Source organism: Cuculus canorus, chromosome 1 (assembly GCF_017976375.1).
Source record: "Cuculus canorus isolate bCucCan1 chromosome 1, bCucCan1.pri, whole genome shotgun sequence".
Taxonomy (NCBI): Eukaryota; Metazoa; Chordata; class Aves; order Cuculiformes; family Cuculidae; genus Cuculus; species Cuculus canorus.
Window position 1 is genome coordinate 48,697,529 of NC_071401.1, and position 23,784 is coordinate 48,721,312.

The window sequence follows — 23,784 nt, forward strand, 5'->3', positions numbered from 1 at the left end:
AGCATATCTGTTCTTTCTAAATTTATTTTCAGAGCTTAAAAGACAATCATTGACTAATTATCTGCCAAATGCAGTACTATTGTTTGAATTGTAGGCATCTTTACTTAGTTGAAAAACACTTACTTCCTTACTGGCTTCTCTAAAGTTCATTATTTTGCACCATTTTGTAATACACTACATAAAAGTTCCTGCATACAATAAGAAAGAAGAATTTTCCATTTATCTTAGGAGTTAAAAGCATTTTAAACTTTAACACAGAAATGTTGTGGGCTGGATTGCAATGGAGGGCATTTCTCTGAATTTTTAGCAATTGAAAAAACTAAGAGTATGTCTTTGCAAGCATTACTGCATATATTTTTTGAGGTCATCTGAATCTTTTTGATTGATTGATTTTTAAAATCTCTTCTAGGTCTTGTATCTATGAATGCTTCACCTGGCAAGAAGGCTCAAAATTAGTGTGAATTTACTTCATGAATGTTATAGTTATTTTCAAAACCCTCATGGAAATAAACAGTTTATTTTGTAAAGTCAAGAGATTTGCAGTTATGAGCACCCACCAGTTCCCCTGTGTTTCCTCCTGTCAGATTATTCATCTATATACCTACGCTTTGGGAACTTCTAGATTTTTTTCTGAAATAGTAGCTTCTTTAACCAATACATGTAACCTTTTGCCCACTCTAAACTGATGTTTATTAGAAAAATATGAATCTACTGAACAGCTGATGATTATTTTAAGATCCAGTTCTCGTATACTGGAAATAATGCCTGTGTTTGAGAGACCCAGAAGACTTATTTGGAATGTGGCAGATAATCTGTGAGTTTGTGATATACAACTCTGTAGCAGAAGCTGGTTACTTCTAGTATCCAGGGTAGACTTTTCACAAGATACTGAGACAGTCTTCAAAGACAGACTAAAAAGTCCCAGTAGCACTAAGCTTAAGCAGCAGAACGTTACTAAAACAATGACTGAATTGTCCACCTGTGAGGTGTCTAGGCAAAAATCAGTACATTTTTGTTTACATTGTAATGGGAAGAAAGGCTATGAAAAGTGAGGTTTGTTTGGTTTGGTTTGAATTAATTTGATTTTACCAGGTTGGCACTTATAAAATATGTCCACTGTAAAATAATAGCCTAAATGTCTCTCTCAAATCCCGAGCACTTTTCCTTAGCTGGTATTAAGGCTCTTGAACTAAAAAATGATGACTGGTTTGAGCAATTTAAAAAGGGGAAGCATCAACAGAATAAGCTATTTACTGGGGTTACAGTCAACTTGCACACTATACTGTGAGGGAAATGAATTTTAATTTTCGCAAAATTGCTTAGTAGGTTGGTTTTCTCAGCCAAGTAATTCTTGTGGTTAATAGCTTTGCAGGAGATTTCACCATTACAGATATATTGGAATTCATAGTCTGCAATAAAAATACAAATGCTTTTTAATTCAAGACCTGGTTAAAGTAATTCTGATACAGATGTAACTATTTCAGCACTTTTCCGATGATTAAGGTTTTAGGTGGATCACTTAAGATTTAAAATGGATCAAAAATATTCCAGATACAATTCCACAACAAAAGTCATTAGGCATTTTCCATTTTAATCTATTGATATTTAAATATTTCATGGCACTCTCCACATTTCACAGAAGTACATTATATTTTCAAAGTGGTGCTAAATCATTTGTGAAGCCTTTTCTTGGAAACCTTTGCAGAATTTCAACTACTAAAATCTAGAAAATAACTGTTCAGCCAAACGTTCACGTTTATTTGAATACAAAGGGAAAGGATTGGTTATTAATTATTTTTAGACATCAAGATATCTGAAAAGCTTACATACTGGCGTCTGGATTTTCAAATGTTAATTTCCTTATGCTTTCTTAACAACTTTAAGCTTGGGGAAAATTTTCTCTTTCCCAGGGATACAGTTCTCTAATCACAGTGTATACGTTTACTTCTATCTTCAAATACTCTTTTGGGTTTATATTCAGACTTTATTTTATTCTGAAGTAAACATCTAATGTAGGCCAGGAAAATGTTGAGTGTGCCTAGGATGATTAACTCAGATGTGGACTTCTGTGTTATAGAGGTTTAAAGTTAGGTGAGAAAAATACTTATCTGAAACAAGCTTACTAGGTTCTCAGCTGCTGTTAAAAGGAAGCAATTTTTCCTGTAATTTGTTGCTGCATAAACAATTACAGAATTCATTCCTTTGCCCATTCTGATACAACAGAATATATATATATATGTATCATGAGCATAACACCATATGTTGGTTTTCCACAGTAAAATTAAAACATGCAAGATGTTTTTATGTTTTGTGTTAAATTAGAGGATTGCATTATTTTTTCTTTCAGCTACATTTAGCTGACAGTGATGTCAGTAGTATTTTGGAGTGTAAGTTCTGTTTATGCAAGTGATGATACCTGCTTTTCATAAGAATTCAAGCTAAGCATAAATCTATTCCAGGAAAGCAGCCTTTAAAAACAGCACAAACTGTCAAATGTTTCCTTGCATTTGCTAAAACTTTTAATATGCCTTCATTTTTCACAGCTTTTTCTCCTTTCCCATGCATTTCCGATTCAGTAACTGTAAATGGCTTTGATGTCAGTTGATCTCCGTTCATACATTTTCTTCATAAATTTGCTGATATGGGCACATCTAGGATATTAATTCCTATTTTATTTCCACATACATGAAGTAAGTGGCCTTTTTTCCTACCTGTTTCTTTATTATTATTTGCTTCAAAAGAATGAGTTTAACCTTTTCAGTATTATTATATTTTGAATACTATCTGCCTTTATAACATTTTTTCCTCATGTGCAGTCATTTTTGCTTGTAAAGAGTGTATCAAACAATATTTCACTCTTTTCCCATTTCAGTAGCACAGTAAAATTTTAGTCAGTCTCTTTGCATGAATTATTTCTTACCAAGGGAACAGAAAATCAGTCACTTCCTAACTCCTGAAATGACTCAGGTTACGCAATATAATTTCATTATAACTAAGAGATGTAGAGTGTTTCAAGACCAGATGCTCTAACAAAAATGTCTCTAAACTTTTGCAAAGTTTTGTAATTTCCCCAGTGGTCATTACAATAACCTTATTTGACTTTAGGTAACATGCTTCAAATCAAGGTTCTATTTCTCTGCCAATGCAATGGCAATAATAATACCTTCCTTCTCTTGTAAAATGTTCTAGGAGCAACATGTTAAAAGTCAGTCAAGAAACAAAAACCAACAGCAATAAATTATTATCAAAAGTAATGGTCTTCCTCCACACAAATCAATATAAAAACTCAAAATATGACTCATTTTTTCAGAAGCCTTAATTTGGAAATCTTGAACTGTTTTCAACCAGTTTGGCTAGAAGTCTTTTTTTCCCCAGAAACTGCTATATCAAGTGTTAGAAATAGTTATTCAAATATCTTGGCTTTTTAATGATGTCTTTCTTAGAATGGTTTTATTATCCAGGATTACATTTCCTTGGATGATATGCTCATAATTCGTCACAACAATTCAACCTAAAGTTTCTCGGATATATGCACAGTAAAATGCCTGCAGTTAATCAGCAGGGGCAAAACCAAACAGATCCTTCATGTCCCCAAAACTGTGAAGTCTACCAGCCAATATGGTTCACTAAAACACAGCCTGAAGTGAAGGATTCTATTAATTATTACCTACATTATAAACTAAAAAAAAAAAAAGTTTAAGAAACTACATTTTTGTAAGCCTGCCTTCATGTCCTTTGACACATTTGAGTTTAAAACAATAAAAGGGCTACCAAACACCCACAACAAATATGTTACTGGAATTCTCTGACTCAGTTCCCAGTTTACATAGTCCTTGCTCAGAACACTTTTGAAATGTTATTTATATTAATATAGAGAATTAAATACGGAAAATTAAGTGGAGGACTACTTTGTTGGTGATGCCTTGTATCTTAATTGTTAGCAAAGAATTAGCTGCCTATTATTATTGTGTTTTGACTGGAATGGCAGAATTTTGGCTTCTGTACAGAGCTTTTCTGTAAAAGTCTTGTCTTTTCTCTAAGTGATGCTCAGACAGGACATTGTGCATCTAAAATGACACAGCTAAAATGACAGTCGTACATCCTAACTTTGGGCTAACTTTGGTGTCTGAGGACATCAACTCATCTGCTCCATTTGGAGTAATTTAAAAGCTATCCATCTAAATCAACCGTTATATTAGGGGGCAGGAAGGAGATTCTGAAGTGATGCATCCAAAACTATCTTAAACTTTTATCTTAAGGAGGGATGTAACTAGCCTAGACTGAGGCCAGTTGGGTTGCCGCTGAAGTTAGATGCTTAGTTGCTCCAGTTCAGACATTTTGAGTCATTCTCTGAATCACTCCGTTCTTCAACATTGGATATATTCAGTGTATAGAGAAAAAAAAACTTAAAATTAAATGTTCAGCATTTAAAAACTTGAAGTCACGGAAAATGTATCCATATCTGAGTAATCTTGTGTAGGTGGTATTTAGTCATTTTCCCACAGAGGCCATGACTTAGATGGTATCACCGAGGAAACATATGACTCTGGAACTAGAAGAAATAAGATGCTTCATGATATTTATTTGAGTTCCTGACAAATTTGTGCCTTTCAGAGAACAGACATCTGAGAGGAGGATTCAGCCTGACGGTGGTACCTGTGACTCCAGAACTACAGTAGCAAGGAACTAGCCACAGAAATGGGTATGACTAGCTGTATGGATACACTACAATTTCTCGGTGTGGTCCTATGGATACAGACACTCATACAGTTTTTTGTAAGATCATTGGTAGTTGCTATAATTGCACTTTTTCATATTTCAGCTTCAATTTATTATTTCATAAAGCATAAGTTTTGGCCGTTGTTCAAATCTGAAACAAAGAAGGAATAAACCTTAATAAAAAATTATATCATCTAAAATACCTAGTTAGTGAGGATTCCCTATGTGAGATAACTGAAAAAAAAAGCTCTTATTATTATTAGTGGGTTAGTTATCTGCTTTGAAGTATACGAAACTCTCTTTAACACCACCACTTCAGAAAGACTGTGAACTCAACACTTAGAGTTTGCTACAGAGGATTACTTATTTTTTCTTATGTTCAAGTGACATCTCTAACATGAAAAAACCTGCATCCTGATAAAATCCACAGGAAAAAAATTCAAATAAATCATTATGGAAACAAAGACTTTCTATATAGATTGGCCAAAGTACATAAGCATTGAAGCTGTTTGAAACATACCCATATATTAATTGAGAAAAACCCCTGTAGCAGGGAGTCAATTAAAAATGAAAGATCAATATGATTTGAAAGTTAAATATGTATGTAAGTGTGATTGCATGGCAGTATTAATTTTTTTATTAATAAATTAGATATTTTATAATAAATGTCACATGTTAATTACAAACAGAAATCATAAAAGTTGGAATGGTAATATTAGATTGACAATTCTATTAATCTCAGCAGGTCTCTCCCTTACATGGATGCATGATCTACTCAGGGGAAAAAGTATATAGGGTCTTTCGTTATCTCCCATCAATTGGAAGAAAACTGTAACCTATTAAAAAAAAACAACACAAAAAACCCACAACCAAAAACAGAATAGTCTTCTTGTGCATAGAAGAAGAGACTTATTTGAACAAAAGAATAGCTCTGCACTAATTCAGCATAAAAAGCAGATTTTTTAAACATTGTCAAACGATCGCATATCTGTCTAGGACAGCACTGAAGTTCCACATTTGCTCAGAAAGAATAGGTAGAAAGTCCAGGGTGAATTTCAGTAGTGTATCTTTCAGTTTCAGTTTAAAGATATTTAGAAAAACTTCACGTTATGAAGAATAAAGATCAAAAGTGCCAAAGTGTTCTAATACACTAGGCCTCCTTTCCCCCACCCCAGGAGACTAACGTTCACTTCTGATTTATGATACACATTAAATTAGTTTGGTAGTAGTCTCCATCTATTCCCTTGTCTATACACATCTGGATGCCAAAATCACTAAGTAATTTTGTGTGATTGACAAGCTTTGCTCAGGAGAAAACCTGGACAGAGAAAGTGCATTGCAGGTCACTACTGACCTGAACTAGCAGAACTGAATAGAGAAAGCTCTGCTAAGTGTTTGTACTTAGCATGAGTCTAACTAGTAACCAATCAGAAGCGCCTGAATTCATTGTAGAACTTATTGACCATAACTCGCTGTATTTTCCCTATTTTAAGGTCTCTTGACATTCTGGTTGACACTACAATAATAAAAGCATATTGCTTCAAGACACATTCATAAAAGCAGCATACTTCTGCTGTCTTTTGGGTTTTTATTTCCTTTTCATAATGGCATAAAGTGTGTTCTGCTTTTCATAAAACAAATGCAGCTGATGTCACCTAGTGTTGTAGTGGGTTGTTTTGTTACTTTTATTCTTGACTGTAACAATAGTACCTTCATTTTTTCGGTAGTCTTCCAAGGCTTATTTCATTTTCTGGTACTGGGAAAGTATGCTTTGTGGTTTCATGAGTTTTCTCTTGCAGGCTTATGGCAGAAATCACTTAGGAGAGCAAGCTTTTCTGTCTACCTTGCCTGATAAAGGAGGCATTTTGGGGAAATTTCTCTCGACTCAAATTTTAAAGTTCAACTGCATTAGCTATTCATTTGGTAAAGTTCAACCAGTCTTTGCTATTATCAGCATTTCTTATTAACTGCACAGTCCCTGTAAAAACCAGGAACTCATGAATACTAAAGAATTTGAACTAGTCCTAGTGTTGTGTGTATCTGGTTCATCTTTCAGAAAAGGTTCATCTACTTTGAGTGTTTGTGTGCGCAAAAGATGCTAATCTCCACTTTACTGGCAAAGCTTTTCTGTCCTTCAAGTGGGTCTGTTAATCTTATTACACAGGTGAAGGAGCCATTGCCAGACAAGCAGGGGTTTCAGAAAATCCATATTTTAGCACAGCAGCCTGACCAGTGTGTTCAAAGCAGCTGCTGAGCATGAGGCGATCTTTGTCACAATATGCTGCTGTCAGGCAAGAAACTCCACACAGTTTGGATTTCTTGCTCTTAATTGAATGGCTTTTATCAGCCCTTGCCCTTGAGTATGTTTTGTCTATATAAAATATTGCATTTTCTCCATAAAGAGTATTACAAAATATTCCAAGCTTGTCTTGCAGTCAGTTTACGACACAGAAAACGTCTCTTTTCTTCCGTTGAAAGGGCAGATACAATAGTTAATTTATGCAAAATCATTGCCTGGTTTTGGATACAGGGAATATGGCTGTAAAATAAGCCCTGTCAAGATTGTTCTTTTAGGATTAAACCATCATGTCAGAAAAATATGATATGGTCACTAGTTTGGGCTTTGTTGCAAACAGACAATATAGCAGGCAGTGTAATAATGAAATGAACGCTTGTTTCACTCTCTTCACTTGGAATTGAGGTTATTATAAAAGCTTTGTACAGGATAAAGGTTTCATTGACTACTGAATGTAAGAAATCTAAATTTGTATGTGAGAAAGACCGTCCCCTATTTTTTTACTTTTGTTTTCATTGCCAAAGAGTCAAAAGACATGGCCAGCAGGTCAAGGAAGGTGATTGTGCCCGTCTACTCCACTCTGGTGAGACCCCATCTGGAGTACTGCGTCCAGCTCTGGAGCCCTCAGCACAGGAAAGACATAAACCTGTTGGAGTGAGCAGAGGAAGGCCACAAAGAGAGTTAGGGCAATGGAATACCTCTCCTATGAGGAAAGACCAAGAGAATTGGGCTTGTTCAGTCTGGAAAAGAGAAGGCTCCAGGGAGACCCTATTGCAAACTTTCAGTACTTAAAGGTTGCTTATAAAAATGATAGGGACGGACTTTTTAGCAGAACTTGTTGCAATAGACAAAGGGCAATAGAGCTAAGCTAAAAGAGGGTAGATTTAGATTAGATATAAGGAAGTAGTTCTGTTAATAGCTATAGTAGAATAGCAATTTCCTTAGTGCTGAAGTAATTTTGGTTCAATTTTGTTTACAAGAAGATTATGACATCTCTATACAGAGATTTTTTTCACAGTCATACAAGATGTGCCTGCTCATTACGGAGACATTGGAGTAGATGACCTTTAAAGGTTCCTTCTAACCCCAACTATTCTGTGATTCCACTACTTCTAAAGCACCATATTGTCTCAGTAATAGCAAGAAGATTTCCAAAGACCTAACTTATTTTTCCATTGCAAAAATCTGATATCCTTTTTTCCAGGAGAGACTGATTGTCTTAGATCTCATTATTTTGAAAAATCTACCTATAGGTACCACTGCTATTGCATCTTTCGTTCTCCAAAGGAAAGTAGCAACAAGAATACGATGTGCACAAAGCAGCAGATAAGGCTACATCTTTGTGAAATATAAAAATAGATAGACAATTTAAAAAATATATTTTGATACTAACAAAGCAGATAGGTAGTCAGTGTGATACCTAGCCCCCACTGCTCTAGTACCATGATGGTGCTTACATTCTTAAAACAATATTTACATCTGGTCTAGGCTTGCCTACAGAAAAAGCTTGGTCTGCCAAACCCAGTAGTAATATACGCAGCCACAAGTTTATTTAGGGGGACAGCTGCTGAAATGCTCATGTTGCCACTGGCATGCACTGTCTGGAGTGAAAAAGCAACAAGAGCAAGTGGAAGTAGGTCTGAAGGAAACCAGACACACACAGTGTGGTGACACAAATGGAGAAACACCTAGTTCAGCCAAGTGGAGAAATAGACTACAGCAGAAACTACCAAGAGGCTAAACACAAAAAAATGTTTCATGCAATTCCAGCAATGACAACCTATGACAAAACATCTACAGAGGTGCCCCAAGTAACATCTCCCCTTCCTATGAGAAAAAATGGAGCACATACTGACAATTGTGTTTAGCAACTCTCAGAGAGAAACTGAACTGTTAGAGCATCAACAATTCACCTAAGAAAGGCGCTTTCATAACTCCATCTTTGCCTTTTTATGAGCAATGATGGGCACAAAAATCATCTTTACATATGCAAAAAGTACATACTTAGCTATCAAACAAGTAAATGGATGTATTCCTCAGGTAAGGTACATACCCACTAGCAGCAGAGTTTCTCTCCGAAAATTTCACAGATTTTTATGACTGCCTTTGAAACGCTCTGTGTGATGATTAACTGCAGTATTTCTAAGAGGTTTGAGCTCCTAGGAATATTTTTTGAATGTAGCAATGAAATACAAATATATAAGTAAACCAATGTATGGATATGCATGTGAATAATATGCTAGTCAAGATTGCTGTTGTTAGATAGAAATTCTGTCTTTGCTAACTGATTAACCTTTTGGTTCTGCTTCCGTTCTTTTCATTGAGTGACATTTTCTGGAGCACCTGCAGCATCATGCTATAGAAAACAAAGAATTTCTAAGGTGCAGCTTTCTTTTCTTTTTGGTTAATTTAAAAAAATCTTGCCATCATATATTGCCAATCATGTCAAACAGAATTATGTTTATAGATGCAAATTAAACGTTATCCAAAGAATGAAAACAGACTAATATCAATAACTATAATACCTCAAAATACTTAAATATAAAGTAAAAATAGGAAAAAGGTAAAATTATTTAAGAGATAGTAGTATGGGGATAGCTTAAAAATCTAGAAAGTGCACAGACGTTCAAGAGTTGAATATGGGTCCCTTTTGCCATATCTTTATAATACAATCAACTGCACTTCCTTTTTCAAGTTAGTTTAATCAGAAATTATTTTTCATAGACTAAAGTCTAAAAGAAATCATCATACCAGCTGCTGAGTTTTCTAAAGGGAAACTGGACAGCCTAAGGGGGGGAGAATAATGTGCTCTGGTGGAGCAAGTTCTAGAATATTCTATGGTAGATGGACTTTTCTCTGGAAGTAGATTACAGATTACATTTCATTTTGAATTTGTGTTGCTGGTTTTGATTTTTTTTTTTTTATGTTCATGATCCTTCCTTTTAAAAAGTATATGGAAAGGATTCTAATTCGGTATTAGAATGCACATCACTTGTTATTATAAGCAGAGAATGTAGCGATTTCTAAAGTTAAGACTGTCTCATTACTTCTGTTTTAAAACCTCATTTTCCATTCCATTCCATTCCATTCCATTCCGGAATATAAAATGGGGCTGAAACAATCATTATTATCAGAATTACTACTATCATTATTATCAATATCAGAAAGAGAACTTCAAGAGAAAAATTCTGCCATTGTTTAGAAGAGTGAGCAAACATTACTAAGATGTCTCAATTCCTGCACCATATAGAGCTAAGAAGATCACTCTACTTCCTCTCTGAAAAAAAATCTTGCTAAAACTTATTTAATAAAAGTTTCATCCTCTACGCTAAATATAGCATGCATCATGAAGCAGCACAAAAAATATTGATTTGCACATATTCGGAGCTTTGAGACAATCTTTTCTCTGGCATTTCCTGGAGTTTAAATGCTTAAATATAAATACTTAATAGTCATTACTCTCACACATATTTTTTTGCATCCCTGTTCTATAGGTGGGCTATTAACTGTCTTCAGTAACTTATGACCTCAATTTATTGAAATGCATTTTATTTATTCATATTGCATACCTCCCATCTTCACACCATTGTAAATGAGGTGTTAATAGAGTTGTGGGACCACCACTTCAGATAGCCTGTTGCCAAGGAAACGAGGCCGAGGAGACTGTCCAGAGAAACAGCGCAGAAATGGCTGAAGCATAGCCTTCCATCTGCTTGATGAGATTCTCACAGGAAAGTAGCAGGGGAACTAAGGGCCCTGAGGTGGCAGTATTTGTGTTTAGGTCCTGGAGAGACAGAAACACTCATACGGGGTTCTGATTGCGTGATGGAGACAAGCGAAACCGGTTAGCCTTGTGATATGATACTGCCATTGCTAGTAACAGGCTATAAACTTTCTACTGAGTTTGTGTGGCCTCCAGACTGATGCTTGTCAGGTATTCTCTGCCTGATATTTCTTTGACCTACCTGCTTCTCTGATCTGGTTTAACTGTGACAGCAACTTCTTTATTTGACCATAGTTAATTTGGTTTACTTTTATCTAAATATTTGCAGCATAAAACTCATGATTTTATACAGATAGCACTACCAAGAAGTTATTATGTGTAGAATGAGGTGTTTAGGAGCCTGCCACAGTGTAATGCAGAGAAAGGTAAGCCTGGCACAACAAAAGAATTCTTCGAATTCTTGAGAAGGACAGACAGCAAATGTGGTAACTAGGAGCACAAGCATGGGGTGTTCAAAGATAAGGCACAGGCTAGCAATGGGAAACTTCATAGGTATAACCCACTTGTCAATGATCAGTTAAAGAAATGCAAGCCTGTTTGTGTACAAAACTGGTTTTAGAGGTAATAAAGAAAGCAAATAAATGGCATCTATTGCACACAAAAGGCATCATATATAGCAAATTCAGATATAATTTTGAAATGTAAATCTCCATACCAATGAAAAAGGAACAAAAATGTGTTAGCAACAATGTTAAAAACACAAACTCAAAAAAAATGCAAACCTACATGGAACCTAAGGTTATTGACAAAGAAACCGTCAATGTGAACATCACATTCCTCCCACTGCAGAACTCCAGATGCTCACGAATTTCTGTAACACCTACCACCACCACCAAAGTGATACCACCTACCTTAGGACCTGCAGGAAAATGAGAAGAGTGAGCATAACAGCAGGAGTAAGGAAAGACCTTAAGTGTATGTATAGCGAATTTAACTCCATTATTATTGTTTCCTTTTCTGTAACAAATAGATCTGGATTAATAATGTTCAGACTTTCAAGATTTCAGTCATGCTATTGGTTTACTTTCATATAAAGTGTGCTGCTTCTTTGTGTGTGAGTAATATTTTAAGCACAGCATTAAAAACCCACTGCTTGTGGTGACAGATATGTAAAAAAAAGTCTGATTACCTCATTCAAGAAGCTAATAAGTGCTCCTCTAACTCTGAATTATCTTTATCTTTGGCTAACTGGAATATGTTTAGTTCCCTCCTCCTGAACTATGATGTATAGGTTCTTGTCTTTCATACATTACGGAAAGGAAAATAATATACACGAGTCTGTCTTGCTATATTTCTAAGGAGCTAGCCACAAATATGAGAAATATAATTTGGAATGACAAGGAAATTAACTTCTTTTCCTCTCTGGCTGTTTCTTAGTTTAAGCATGAATCAAAAGTCAAATAGAGTCATTCAGGATAATGATCCTTCTCAGGGGCAAAATTCACTACAGTTACTTAAAGTCTAGGTAATTATGCTTGAAAAAGCATAGAATGAATTTCAGCCCCAAGTTCAACAGCAAGTCCCAAAGCAACACTACAACCCCTGAGCTATCCCAACCTAAATCTATAGCCCAAGGAGCTATTATACTCTCTTCCATGGTACTTAAGAAGCTTTCCTTTTTGTTTTCTTTCCTATGAAACAACAAAATCAGCAGTCAGCTTCCTCCCTTTCCCCTTATGGGCCCAAGACCAGTCGTGAAGTAGCAGGATAAAAAATGTATTGCAACTACAGTTCAAAAGTGAATTTTCTAAATAAATACAATATCTTGTAAGAGAGCGGATAATGTTCCAACAAAAAGAAATCTGAGCTGCCTTAAATAGCATTTACTAAACAAAACTGGAAACAAGAAGAGTTGTTTTTTGAGCTAAGACTGGTTTGGGTTTTTTTCTAATAAAGCTCTGCCATAAAGAGCAATATGTTCACTAATGCTCTCTAACTTAGCTTTTGTGATCACTTCTCTTGATTGACTATATTAGAACCCCAAATTCATCAGTAAGGTCATCTGAAACTGTCATCCTTCTCTTGAAATTTAGTCCACAGTAATTTAGTCATAAATAACAAGTAATCTAAATATAGGTCAAAGTGATTACTATTGAGATTTTTGCAAATACCATCAATAAATAACAGTCTGGAAGTTTAAAAACACATTAAAGAGTGTTAAGTGCTCTGAAAACTGTGAGACAATATATGCTTTTTCTTCATTATTTTGTCAATAACATTACAGAACATAGTTTTTTAAGAGTCTGTCATGCAAGTCATCCAGAATAAATGTCCCTAAGTAAGTTATCAAAGAATAATAATTATTTTCTCACCAGTGCCATATGTTACATTCCTAACTAGCCACAATGCAGCAGGCTGAGAATAGACAGTTATAAATATCCTGCAGAGTATCTCATTCCACTGTTGTCTCTGTAAATGAAGGACAGGGCTCTTATAATTGGGGAAGGTAACCTCTAGAAAAAGGGGCAAAACACATTCCCTCAGGTAACTCCGACCCTGTTATTCAATCACTGAAATGAGGCAATATAACTTTCAAAGCACCTTTGCACCTGGCAACCACAGCATTGCTTTCTATCAGGAAACAGCAAGCTTTAAAATGTGCTGGTTTATACGTGAACAAATTAGCATGAAATTAAGCTCGTGGAAGAGATGCTCCTGGCTTGAAAGGTACAGTAATTTTTAATATAATTTTATCATTTCTGCCCCAAATCAGCAGAGTTTCTAAGATAGCACCATTTTCCTGTATATATCACAGCAGAAAAATACCAATTAACTCCTTTTTGCACAAAAAAAAAGCTATCACTCCAGAACTGGAAAAGCAGCCATATTGTACGGCTGAAGTAAAGGTAAATCAAGGAGAGGAAAGTTTTGTTTTCAGAGAGACAAACAAGAGGATATCTCAGGCACTGAGATAGCCATCTATAGCTATGCCTTGACATGGCCACTGAAGGTCAGATTTGTATTTCCTTCTTGAGGCTTATCTCAGATAGTGGTCTGAGGTTAAAACTAGTTTGTTTGGATTTTACATAGAGATCACAATCTTGACTTAGCTTCCTTGAGCTAAAATCACCCCTATTGTCGAAGTAAACACTGTCTGGAGCAGTGCTTTTCATTTGCATGAGATGCCCTTGGATCTCTAATAGCCATAAAGAAAACTTGTACCTTGAAGGCTCAATCTTTATCTGGTGGACAAAGATCATATTTGATTACTCACACTTTCATATCTGAAGCCAAAAAATGTGGTAGGACAGCCAGAGTCTAAACCGGGAATCAGAGTCAGTGCCAGCTGATTGAAGACTGTAAATACAGAGAATGCCAGGGTCGTTTCCCTGATTGTACATCCTTTTCCCAGTGTGCAGTACTGGCCATTGTTGGGAGACTTTTGGTATAAATCAGTATAGCCATTTTAAACTCTCTAAAGTGTGGATAACACTAAAATGGGAGGAAGTGTCTATCTGCTGGAGGGTAGGGAGGCTGTACTGAGGGATCTGAACAGTCTGGACTGATGGGCTGAGGCCAATGGGATGAGGTTTAATAAGGCTAAGTGCAGAGCCCTGCATTTGAGACACAATAACCCCGCGCAGTGCTACAGGCTTGAGAAAGGGTGGCTGGAAAGCAGCTTGGCAGAGAAGGACCTGGGGGTGTTGGTTGACAGCAAACTGAACATGAGCCAGCAGTGTGCTAAGTGGCTAAGAAAACCAATACGATCTTTTCTTTCAGAAATGATGTGGCCAGCAGCACCAGGGAAGTGGTTCTCTCCCTGTATTCAGCACTGCTGAGGTTGCACCTGAAATATTGTGTTCAGTTTCAGGACCCTCACTACAAGGCAGACGTTGAGGTCCTGGAGGATGTCCACAGAAGAGCAACAAAGCTGATGAAGGGCCTGGAAAACAAGTCTTAGGAGGACTGACTGAGAGAACTGGGGTTGTTTAGCCTGGAAAAGAGGAGGCTGAGGGGAGACCTTATCACTGTCTACAACTACCTGAAAGGAGGTTGTAGAGAGATGGATGTTGGTCTCTTCTCCCACGTGACAGGTGATAGGACGAGATGGAATCACCTTAGGCTGCATCAGGGTAAGTTTAGATTGGACATCAGGAAAAACTTCGGAAAAACTTCTTCACAGAAAGGGTTATCAAGTACTGGCACAGGCTCCCCAGGGAGGTGGTTAAGTCACCACCCCTGGAGGTGTTTAAAAGGAGGATAGATGAGGTGCTTGGGGATATGATTTAGTAGTGGACAGGTGCAGTGGGAGTTGATCATCTCAAAGGTCTTTTCCAACCTAATGATTGTGTGATTCTAAAGTGTATGTTTTTAGAAAGAAGAAGATACAACAGTGTGTAATTCATCTTACTGAAGCTCAACCATTTGAAAGTCAGGCATTTAGCTTAAAAGTGGTTATCTAGACTTCCTCTATAGTCACTGGAAAGAAAGAATCAGCTCCTGAAATGTTTATATACGGATATTTAGGACAAATAAGCTTAGAGTTGTCCTCAAGTGTCCCTTTATCCCTTTCTCTTCCCTCTATCTATAGAAGCCAAATTGTTATCTAAATTTTAATCACTGATTTCAGTGGAAGCTACATTAGTGCTCATTCACCAAAAAAAACATATGTGTGTCCCATTCCTTTAGCACTTTTTCAATGTAAGAGATACTACATAAAGATTTGCGTCGTGTGTGTTAGTGCTTCTATGACAGTGTTTTTTTGTTTGGCGTAGTATACTTTTTTCAACAAATCAAAGTGAAAATAAAAGTCAGCTGGATACAACATCCCTGGAAAAGTAATGTACAGTGTAGTGTAACAACTTTGTACGTCAGAATTTCACATTCAATTGGGTAAATCTAGTACTTTTACTATTCCAAGAACTGCATGTCTATTTAGCATGACAATCAAATTATATTTACTTATTCATGACAGCTACATTAAGAACAAATAAATGACAATTTACTTTGTTAAACATTTCTCCATTTAGATGATACATGACAGTGAGACAAGCTTGGCTGAGAAAGTCCCTGAGACACCATAAAAAAATTTGTAGATCAGATAAAATAAAACAGGCTTCCATTGGAATGAAGGAGAGCTCTTAAGAGAAAGTTTTTAAAAGACTTTCCTGACTGCTGTGAACTAAACATAAGGTTTATCATATAAACAGAATTTTAAAAGAATTGGCAGCTATTAAACAGATACCACAGAGTCATTAAAGTGGTTAGTAGACGGAATTGATCTAAGATGGAGATCAGACCAGACTTGCAGAATTTATACTTAGAATGATCTTGCTGAAGGCTTTAGGGCTAGGAAGCATCTTATGGGCTTAAGTTATCTAATAGGTTTAAATAGCTCAAACTGAAACAGATGGACTTCCCAATATGGAAGTCCTTAAGTGTTAACTGAAGTGTGAATTACTTCTCAGGTCTAACTCTGCTCATCCACAGTGCTTTCCTAGGCAAAATGATTTTAGCCTGAATTTGAGATGTTTGCAGAGAGAACACGTCATATTTCAGGCCTCTAAGAAGGGACCTCCAGCTATCTCCTCTGTCTGACAGCAGACACCTGATACATGAGAGCACTGAGAAGGAAAACGGGATATGTAGATGTAGCAGCCAAATGACAAACTGGGACACTTGTACTGCATCCGCAGCCACAGAATTGCATCTCAATGTCAGATTTACAGAGAGTGGAAATCTAAGGATAAGGTTGGATTCAGCAACTTCCCACCAAGCAAGAAATACAGGCCCTCAGTAAAAATTGCTGCTTCCGATTTTCACCATAGTAGTTCCTGTAGTTTCTTGACTGGTGACAGCAAACTGTGTCTTTCTCTTTCATCAGAGAACCTGAACACTTGTACTTATAGAATGTTTTCAAAGAAATAAGCTTCTCCAGGTGTTCTTCTGATGCAAACAGCTTTGCTCTAAGCTTGCTTTCCATTCCAACTTCTGTGGCTTGCCTTCGATTACCTATATTGGAGCCTGTTCAAGGAAAAGAGGTATTCTTCAAATTTCACCACTCAGTAGTTATCAAGATCATTTTTTACAGGAATCATCTTGTATCTAGCAACTGCCTGAGCCTTTATAATTAATAATTCATATTATTTCTTAATCCATTGACACTAACCCTGACAGTTTTGCAGTTTATGTGAAAGACAACTACTACAATAAAATGTCGTATGTATTGGCAGAAATTTACCTACACTTTTAACATGTCTGGAGCTAGTGCTAGAGCCTATTTCCTATCTGATCTAATTAAATACTAATTTAATTTGAACTGAATACTGCAGGCAAATCTACAGGAATGCAACAGCTTTTGAACACCACGTGTCCAGTATACACTTAAGCTTACACTTAAACAGGTGAAAGTCTTTAGGAAGAGATTTTCCCTGGTGCACTATATCTCATCCCCAAAGCAGAGCTTTGATTTTTTCAGATGGTACTCTAAGCAAGAACTTTTAGACATCAGGAGCATATGATTTTTTCTGTGGGCTTGTCTAATTTCTGTTCACAATCCCCAGCAGTCTGAACAGAATACCATTTCACCATGTAGGTAAATTGGCTGTGCATCCCACCTAAGCAAACTTTGATGAAGTACATCAGGAGACGTTCCACGAGAGGATTACACTAGACGCAAACATGTTGTGAAATAATAGGGATCTATTCTCAAACAGCTCCTAAGAAAAGGGATGGAATAAAGAAAACTTATACTCTCGTGTATGAGGAAGAAAATCCTGGGCATAAAACCAGCCAATTCTGTAACTTGTAGGATGGGAACTGTTAACGTGGCAGGCAAACACTCCACTTACCATTTCTGATTTAGCTGCAGGACTTTACAGAGTTGACACCCTTCTCAAGACCAGCTTTAATGGTGGTTCATGTCTCAGTGCTAACCAAATATATGAGTTCAAATGACGGATCAAATATGTGGGCTTGAAAATACTTTTTTATTTCAAATATTAATGCATAATTTTTAAATATTCACCTATAGATATGAGATATCTGTTATATTCAGTACCAAGAACATCTTCAGGAGAGAATTTCCATCATTTACCAGCAGTCCTGGCTGACTGGGGAAATTCCACTTCACTGGAGGTTGGCAAATGTTACACTCATTTACAGGAAGGGTAAGAGGGAGGATCCAGGGAACTACAGGCCTGTTAGTCTGACCTCGGTGCCAAGGCAGGTCATGAAACAGGTGATCTTGAGTGCTATCACACAGAACACAGGACAACTGGGTGATCAGGCCCACTCAGCATGGGTTTACAAAAGGCAGGTCCTGCCAAACTAACCTGATTGCCTTCTGTAACAAGGTTACCTGCTTAATGGACAAAGGAAAGGTTGTGGATACAGTGTACCTGGCCTTTAGTAAAGTATTTTCCCACCATTTCTCACAGTATTCTGCTTGAGAAACTGGCTGCCCCTCACTTGGACAGGAAAACCCTCTGCTGAATTAAAAGCTATCAGGATGCTTGGGCTCAAAGTGGTAAATGAAGTTAAATCCAGTTGGAGGCCAGTCACAACTGGTGTTCCTCAGGGCTCAATGTTATGTCTAATTCTGTTCAATATCTGTACTGACAATCTGAATGAGAGGATTGAGTGCACCCTTAGCAAGTTTGCAGATGACACTAAACTGGGAGAAAGTGTCAATCTGTTTGAGGGTAGGGAGGATCTACAAAGGGATCTGAACAGTCTGGATTGATGGGTGGAAACCAATGGTATGAAGTTCAACAAGGCCAAGTGACAAGACCTGCACTTGAGACACAATAACCCTGTGCAGAGCTACAGGCTTGGGGAAGAGTGACTGGAAAGCATCTTGGCAGAGAAGGACCTGGGGGTGTTGCTTGACAGACAGCTGGATACGAGTCACCAGTGTGCCCAAGTGACCAAGAAGGCGAATACTATCTTGGCCTGTATCAGAAACAGTGTGGCCAGCAGGACCGGGAAATTGATTATGCCCCTGTACTTGGCTTTGGTGAGGCCACACCTCGAATCCTGTGTTTAGGTTGGGACCCTTCACTAAAAGAAAATCGTTGAGGTACTGTAGCACCACTCCAGAGAAGGGTAATAAAGCTGGTGAAGGGCTGGAGAACAAGTCTTATGAGAGGTAACTGAGGGAACAGAGGTTGTTTAGACTGAGGAAAAGGAGGTTGAGAGGAGACCTTATCACTGTCTACAGCAACGTGAAAGAAGGCTGTAGTAATGTGGGTGACAGGATGAGAATGGGGAGGTTCAGATTAGATATCAGGAAAAATTTCTTCACCAAAAGGGTTATCAAGCACTGGAACAGGCTCCGCAGTTGAGTGCCGATCTGTGGTGGTATTTAAAAGTGGATAGATGAAGTGCTCAGGGATATGGTTTACTAGTGGACAGATATGGTTGGACTCAATGATCTCAAAGTTTTTTTCCAGCGAAGCAATTCTGTAATTCCATGAACTGCCTCCTTATTGTAAATGAACATTCATTGCAAAATTCAAACCACTGAAAATCACCTTGTGCACAGAAAATTATGGAAGTTTGCACCCCGCAGTATTTGCTAATATTTCTGTTCATTGAATACTTGTGATATTTGATGATCAGTTAATGCCATTGTGAATATGAAGTAAAAGTTAGTCTGTTTATGCCTGAAATGCATGAATAATTTTTACTGATTTAATTTTGGTGAGCAACTTTAAATATGGGGTCCTATAAGCTAACATCTGTCACATGTGAATGACAGAATAAAGTATGAGTAATAAAAATGTTAAGTGTGAAGTTTGGTAGTGCATTTCAAGGAAGAAAAACATCTAATGGATTAAAAAAGCTTACACTTCAAGGGCAAATTTTTTGCTGACCTCTCGATAACAGTTCAGTCACTTAGAAAAAGTATTTGAAAATTTACTACTAAGGTAGCCTATGGTGGTATCTAGTGTTAGATTTTCTGCAACTTCAGTGTAAAAAATTGTTTCTAAACCAAATGAAATATATATACTAAAGGGATTTCAGGTCACTCTTTTCAGATAATGACATTTACACTCCTTGGAGGATGCTGACAGTATAGAGTTGTGCTTTTTGTTCAAGAGAATTCTATTGACATCACAAAACCAGATCAAAATACTTGACTTTTTTAAAGTAAACCATAGCATTTCATTTGGACACTGTCTTCATTATTTTCTACACTGTATCTCCCAATAAAAAATACAACACTAAACAAGGTGTTTTTTGTTTACGTTGTAGCATCTCACCTGTACTACCAATAAACAGTTTAGATAAGTGAAAAGATTTCCATCTTTGCTTCTTCTTAGCCATGAAAACTTTCGTTCTGAAAACTGAAGCCATAAAAGTTTTCTCTTGCAAATTCCTATAAATGACCTTTTGAATATATATATTTATATGACATGCTAATAAACTTAATTGTTTTCCTTTGGTAGAAACATGTACTTTTGCTTGGGTTTTTTCTGATTTCATACTATGGTTCGATGCTTAAATAAAAACAATATCAACAACCCTTGAATCAGAGTCTAGAAACTGTTACTTTTTAAACCAGAAAGAAAAAGAATACTTAAAAAACTTAAATCTTAAATTTTAGTACTAAGAATTGGTGGATGCTTTTGAAAATTAAGTCCTTATTCAGACATTAAAATTTTAGAACTGAATGAAAATCGAGAATCTTTAAATACTTTTAAAATTTTTCTATAACTCCATGATTTTGCTGTTTCTATTTCAGACCAGATTATGGTCAGTAGATGCGGTTATATCTCTCTGCACAAAGTTAGCCCTTTGTTTCAGAAATCTTTGCTGCTCTTAGTAAATAATAGAGCTAAAAGTCTTTTTAAAGAGTCAGTACAAACAGATAAGTGAAATCAACAGAATGAGGGCACAAAAGTCTGGATAAACAAGTGGTAGAAGTAACAAATGTTTTTAACTTTTAGAATTAAAAACTAAATACAAATTTCTAACCCCACAAATTAAGATGTATTTGGTATTATAATAACATATATATTATCACCTATATATGTGTGATTTCAGTAAATATCAAGAAAAGGCAAGCTGAATATTTTTTCTTCTAGTTGTCAATGTCTATAAATTTGACAGGAGTGAATATGGAAGAAAAAATAATCTAGGAATATTAGTCTCATGTCTTTTTTAGACAGTAATTCATTTATGCTTGCTGCAGGACATTATCTGTTGCTCTCCCATGAATATCTCAATACTTCTATAGGAAGTAAATTATTCCTTGCATCATTATCAATTTATACACTGGGAAAGTTGATCATCTTTAAAATTCTGTCTTAAAAACTGCCTATTACATTCTTTTGAATGAAAAATCCCTAAGCTATGATTAAAAGTCAACAGAAGGTTAAGGCACAGTATAAAGGACTGTTTGACTTTTGGTTTTGCTCTTTTAAAGTATTTGGACCAATAAGGTGGGAGTTAGAAAAATAATTTAATGTGGACAGCTTTGGAATATTTTTGACTAGGTCAAACTGTAGAACTGCAAAAGCTTTCATCTATGTTTCTTCTGAGAAAACACTTTGATATGAGAAAGTACCACTGTTTTTCTCCATAATATATTACATCTCAAGCTAGCATAAGCTAGAAATGGAGTTAAGAAGAGCCCTGCTTCTTCAGCCACTGTGGACCTTTACTTTCATCCTGGCCCTAACTACTGTTGTGCTAACTTAAATGTATCATTTGGCCTTTCCAGCATGCTATATGCATTTTTTCCAAGGATCTCCGGTACTAAGTTATGCAGAATAGCTCACACCCACACTATTGAGAGTTTGGCCTCTCTAAAGCTGACTGGATAAATCTATGCCATGCTGTGCTTCTCTCTGGATCCAAAGTGCTCTTTGGGATCACAAGGGAGCTAATTGTGGTGCAGGACTTCTTCATAGTCTCTCATTCTTGCAACAAACTAATCCCTGAATGACAGCTCCTTTTTGTTTTGTTTTTTTTTTTTCTCAGAGAGAACTCTTTAGTTTAGTTTAAAAAAGGCCTGATGCAAAGCAAGAGTCATCAGAGCAGGAAGGCTTTGGAATGAACGGTTGCACCGGAATGGGTGAGCTCATGGCAACACAAAGACAATCTGGAACAGGACTTGCCCAACCACTGCACCACCCAGAAACTGATAGATCAAACTCTTGGAGAAGACGATAATTTCCTTGTGATCTTGGTGCTCTTTCTAGTCTCAAGGAGGAAAACACTGGTTTGTATACAGAAAAAGAATAAGGAGGAAGTGGGGAAGCTAGGAACTTCAATAAATCAGAAGGAAGGTTGGGGGGGTACTGATGGATTAGAAATAAAGACATGAGGCAAATAAAGGAAGCAAGATGCTGTGAGAGTTGTAAAGACGTATTACTGTGAAAAGAGAGGAATCAAAGGGAATGTGAGATATTGATTAACAGCAGAGGAAGAGCTGCAAAGGAGGAAATAGAAGTCTAAGGACAGAGGTGACTGGAAAAGAGTTGCACAATTCTTTCCATATTTTAGAGTTTATTCTAGTACGTTGAATTATTTTCTCTTTTGTAGCAGTGGTGGGTGAACCTTAGCCAGCACCCAAACATCCACCCAGCTGTACAGTCACTCTCCTCTCCTGAAGGAGAGGGAGAAAATAGAAGTAAGGTGAGAAAATTCATGGACCGAGATAATGATAGTTTAATGGGAAAGAAAAAAGCTCTGAGCACAAGCAAGGCAAAAAGAGGAACACATTAACTAGACCCTGTGGGGAGGCAGATGTCCAGCTGCTTCCTGGCAAGCAGAGCCTCAGCATGCACAATGGTTCCTTGGGAAGACAAATATCACTACCACAAATGTTCCTCCTTCCTCCTTCTTTTCTTCCTTTCTTGTTGAGCACTAAATCAGACTCTAATATCGTGTTTTCTATTTTAAGTACGACATGTGGAATACCCCTTTGTTCATTCTGGGTCTGCTGTCCTCCCCTGTGATCTATCTCAACTTCTTGTCAATGCTGAATCAACTCATTTTACTGGAGGGATAGTGCTGGGGGCAGAGAGAAGACCTTGATCTTGTGTGAGAACGGTTTATAAATAACTGAAACTTTGTTATGTTACCCACAATGTTTTACCCACAAATGCAAACCACAGCAGCATATGAGCTGCTATGGAGAAAGTTAACTCCATCACAGCCAGACCCAGTAGAGTTGAAAAAAACAATCCTGTACTCGTAAGGTATATGTTTCTAATAACTATTTTTACCTGTTAATAATTATTTTATTAGTTTGTGGCAGGGGTCTATCCTGTAGTGCTAAAGATCTAAATCCACTGGCAACCTAGAGTTCTATATGATATATAATATTTTCCAAGGGACTAATATTAAGGAAGAAGTTACTGTACTGATTAGGAAACCAGGAAAGCACAAACATGAAAACTAAAATTGAAATAGTTAGGAACACTGCAAATAAACTGAGATGTTTAATAATTAAAACCATTTTCAAAATTAATCTTATTTTGACAATCTTAATCCAATTTTTTGCATAAGTATGATCTAGTAGTCTCCAGTTGCGTGACTGCATAATTTATTACAGGCCAGTTCTTTACTCTTTCACACTGGGTAAAAAGATTAGACCAGATGTGTACATGAACTGTCTACTCCTTTTAATTTGGGTGTGACTTTAGACAATACAGTAGGCAGCCACATTGAGCATAACATTTCCAGAGTGAAGAAATTGAGTTGTTTCTGACTCCTACTCTGCCAATAAATGCAAACTTTGTCATTAATAGCAAAAGGCCAAAGGGTTTGTATTGGTTGAAAATACAAGGTCTCAGGATTTGTTTGTATTTGTCTCAGCTTTCATCTCTTATAGCTACGATGGCAGTTGTACACTAGTCAGGTTTGGTTTGATTTAGTTTTAATTTACAGTGACAACGAGTGTATATCAAACTATATCTATTTTGCCAGTAATATGACTTAGAGTGTAACAGAAAAATTAAGAAGCCTGAGCTATTGCTGAGGCTATTTCCCTCACATCAGAGTTCAGACTCTTGGGGAACCATCTGCTTCT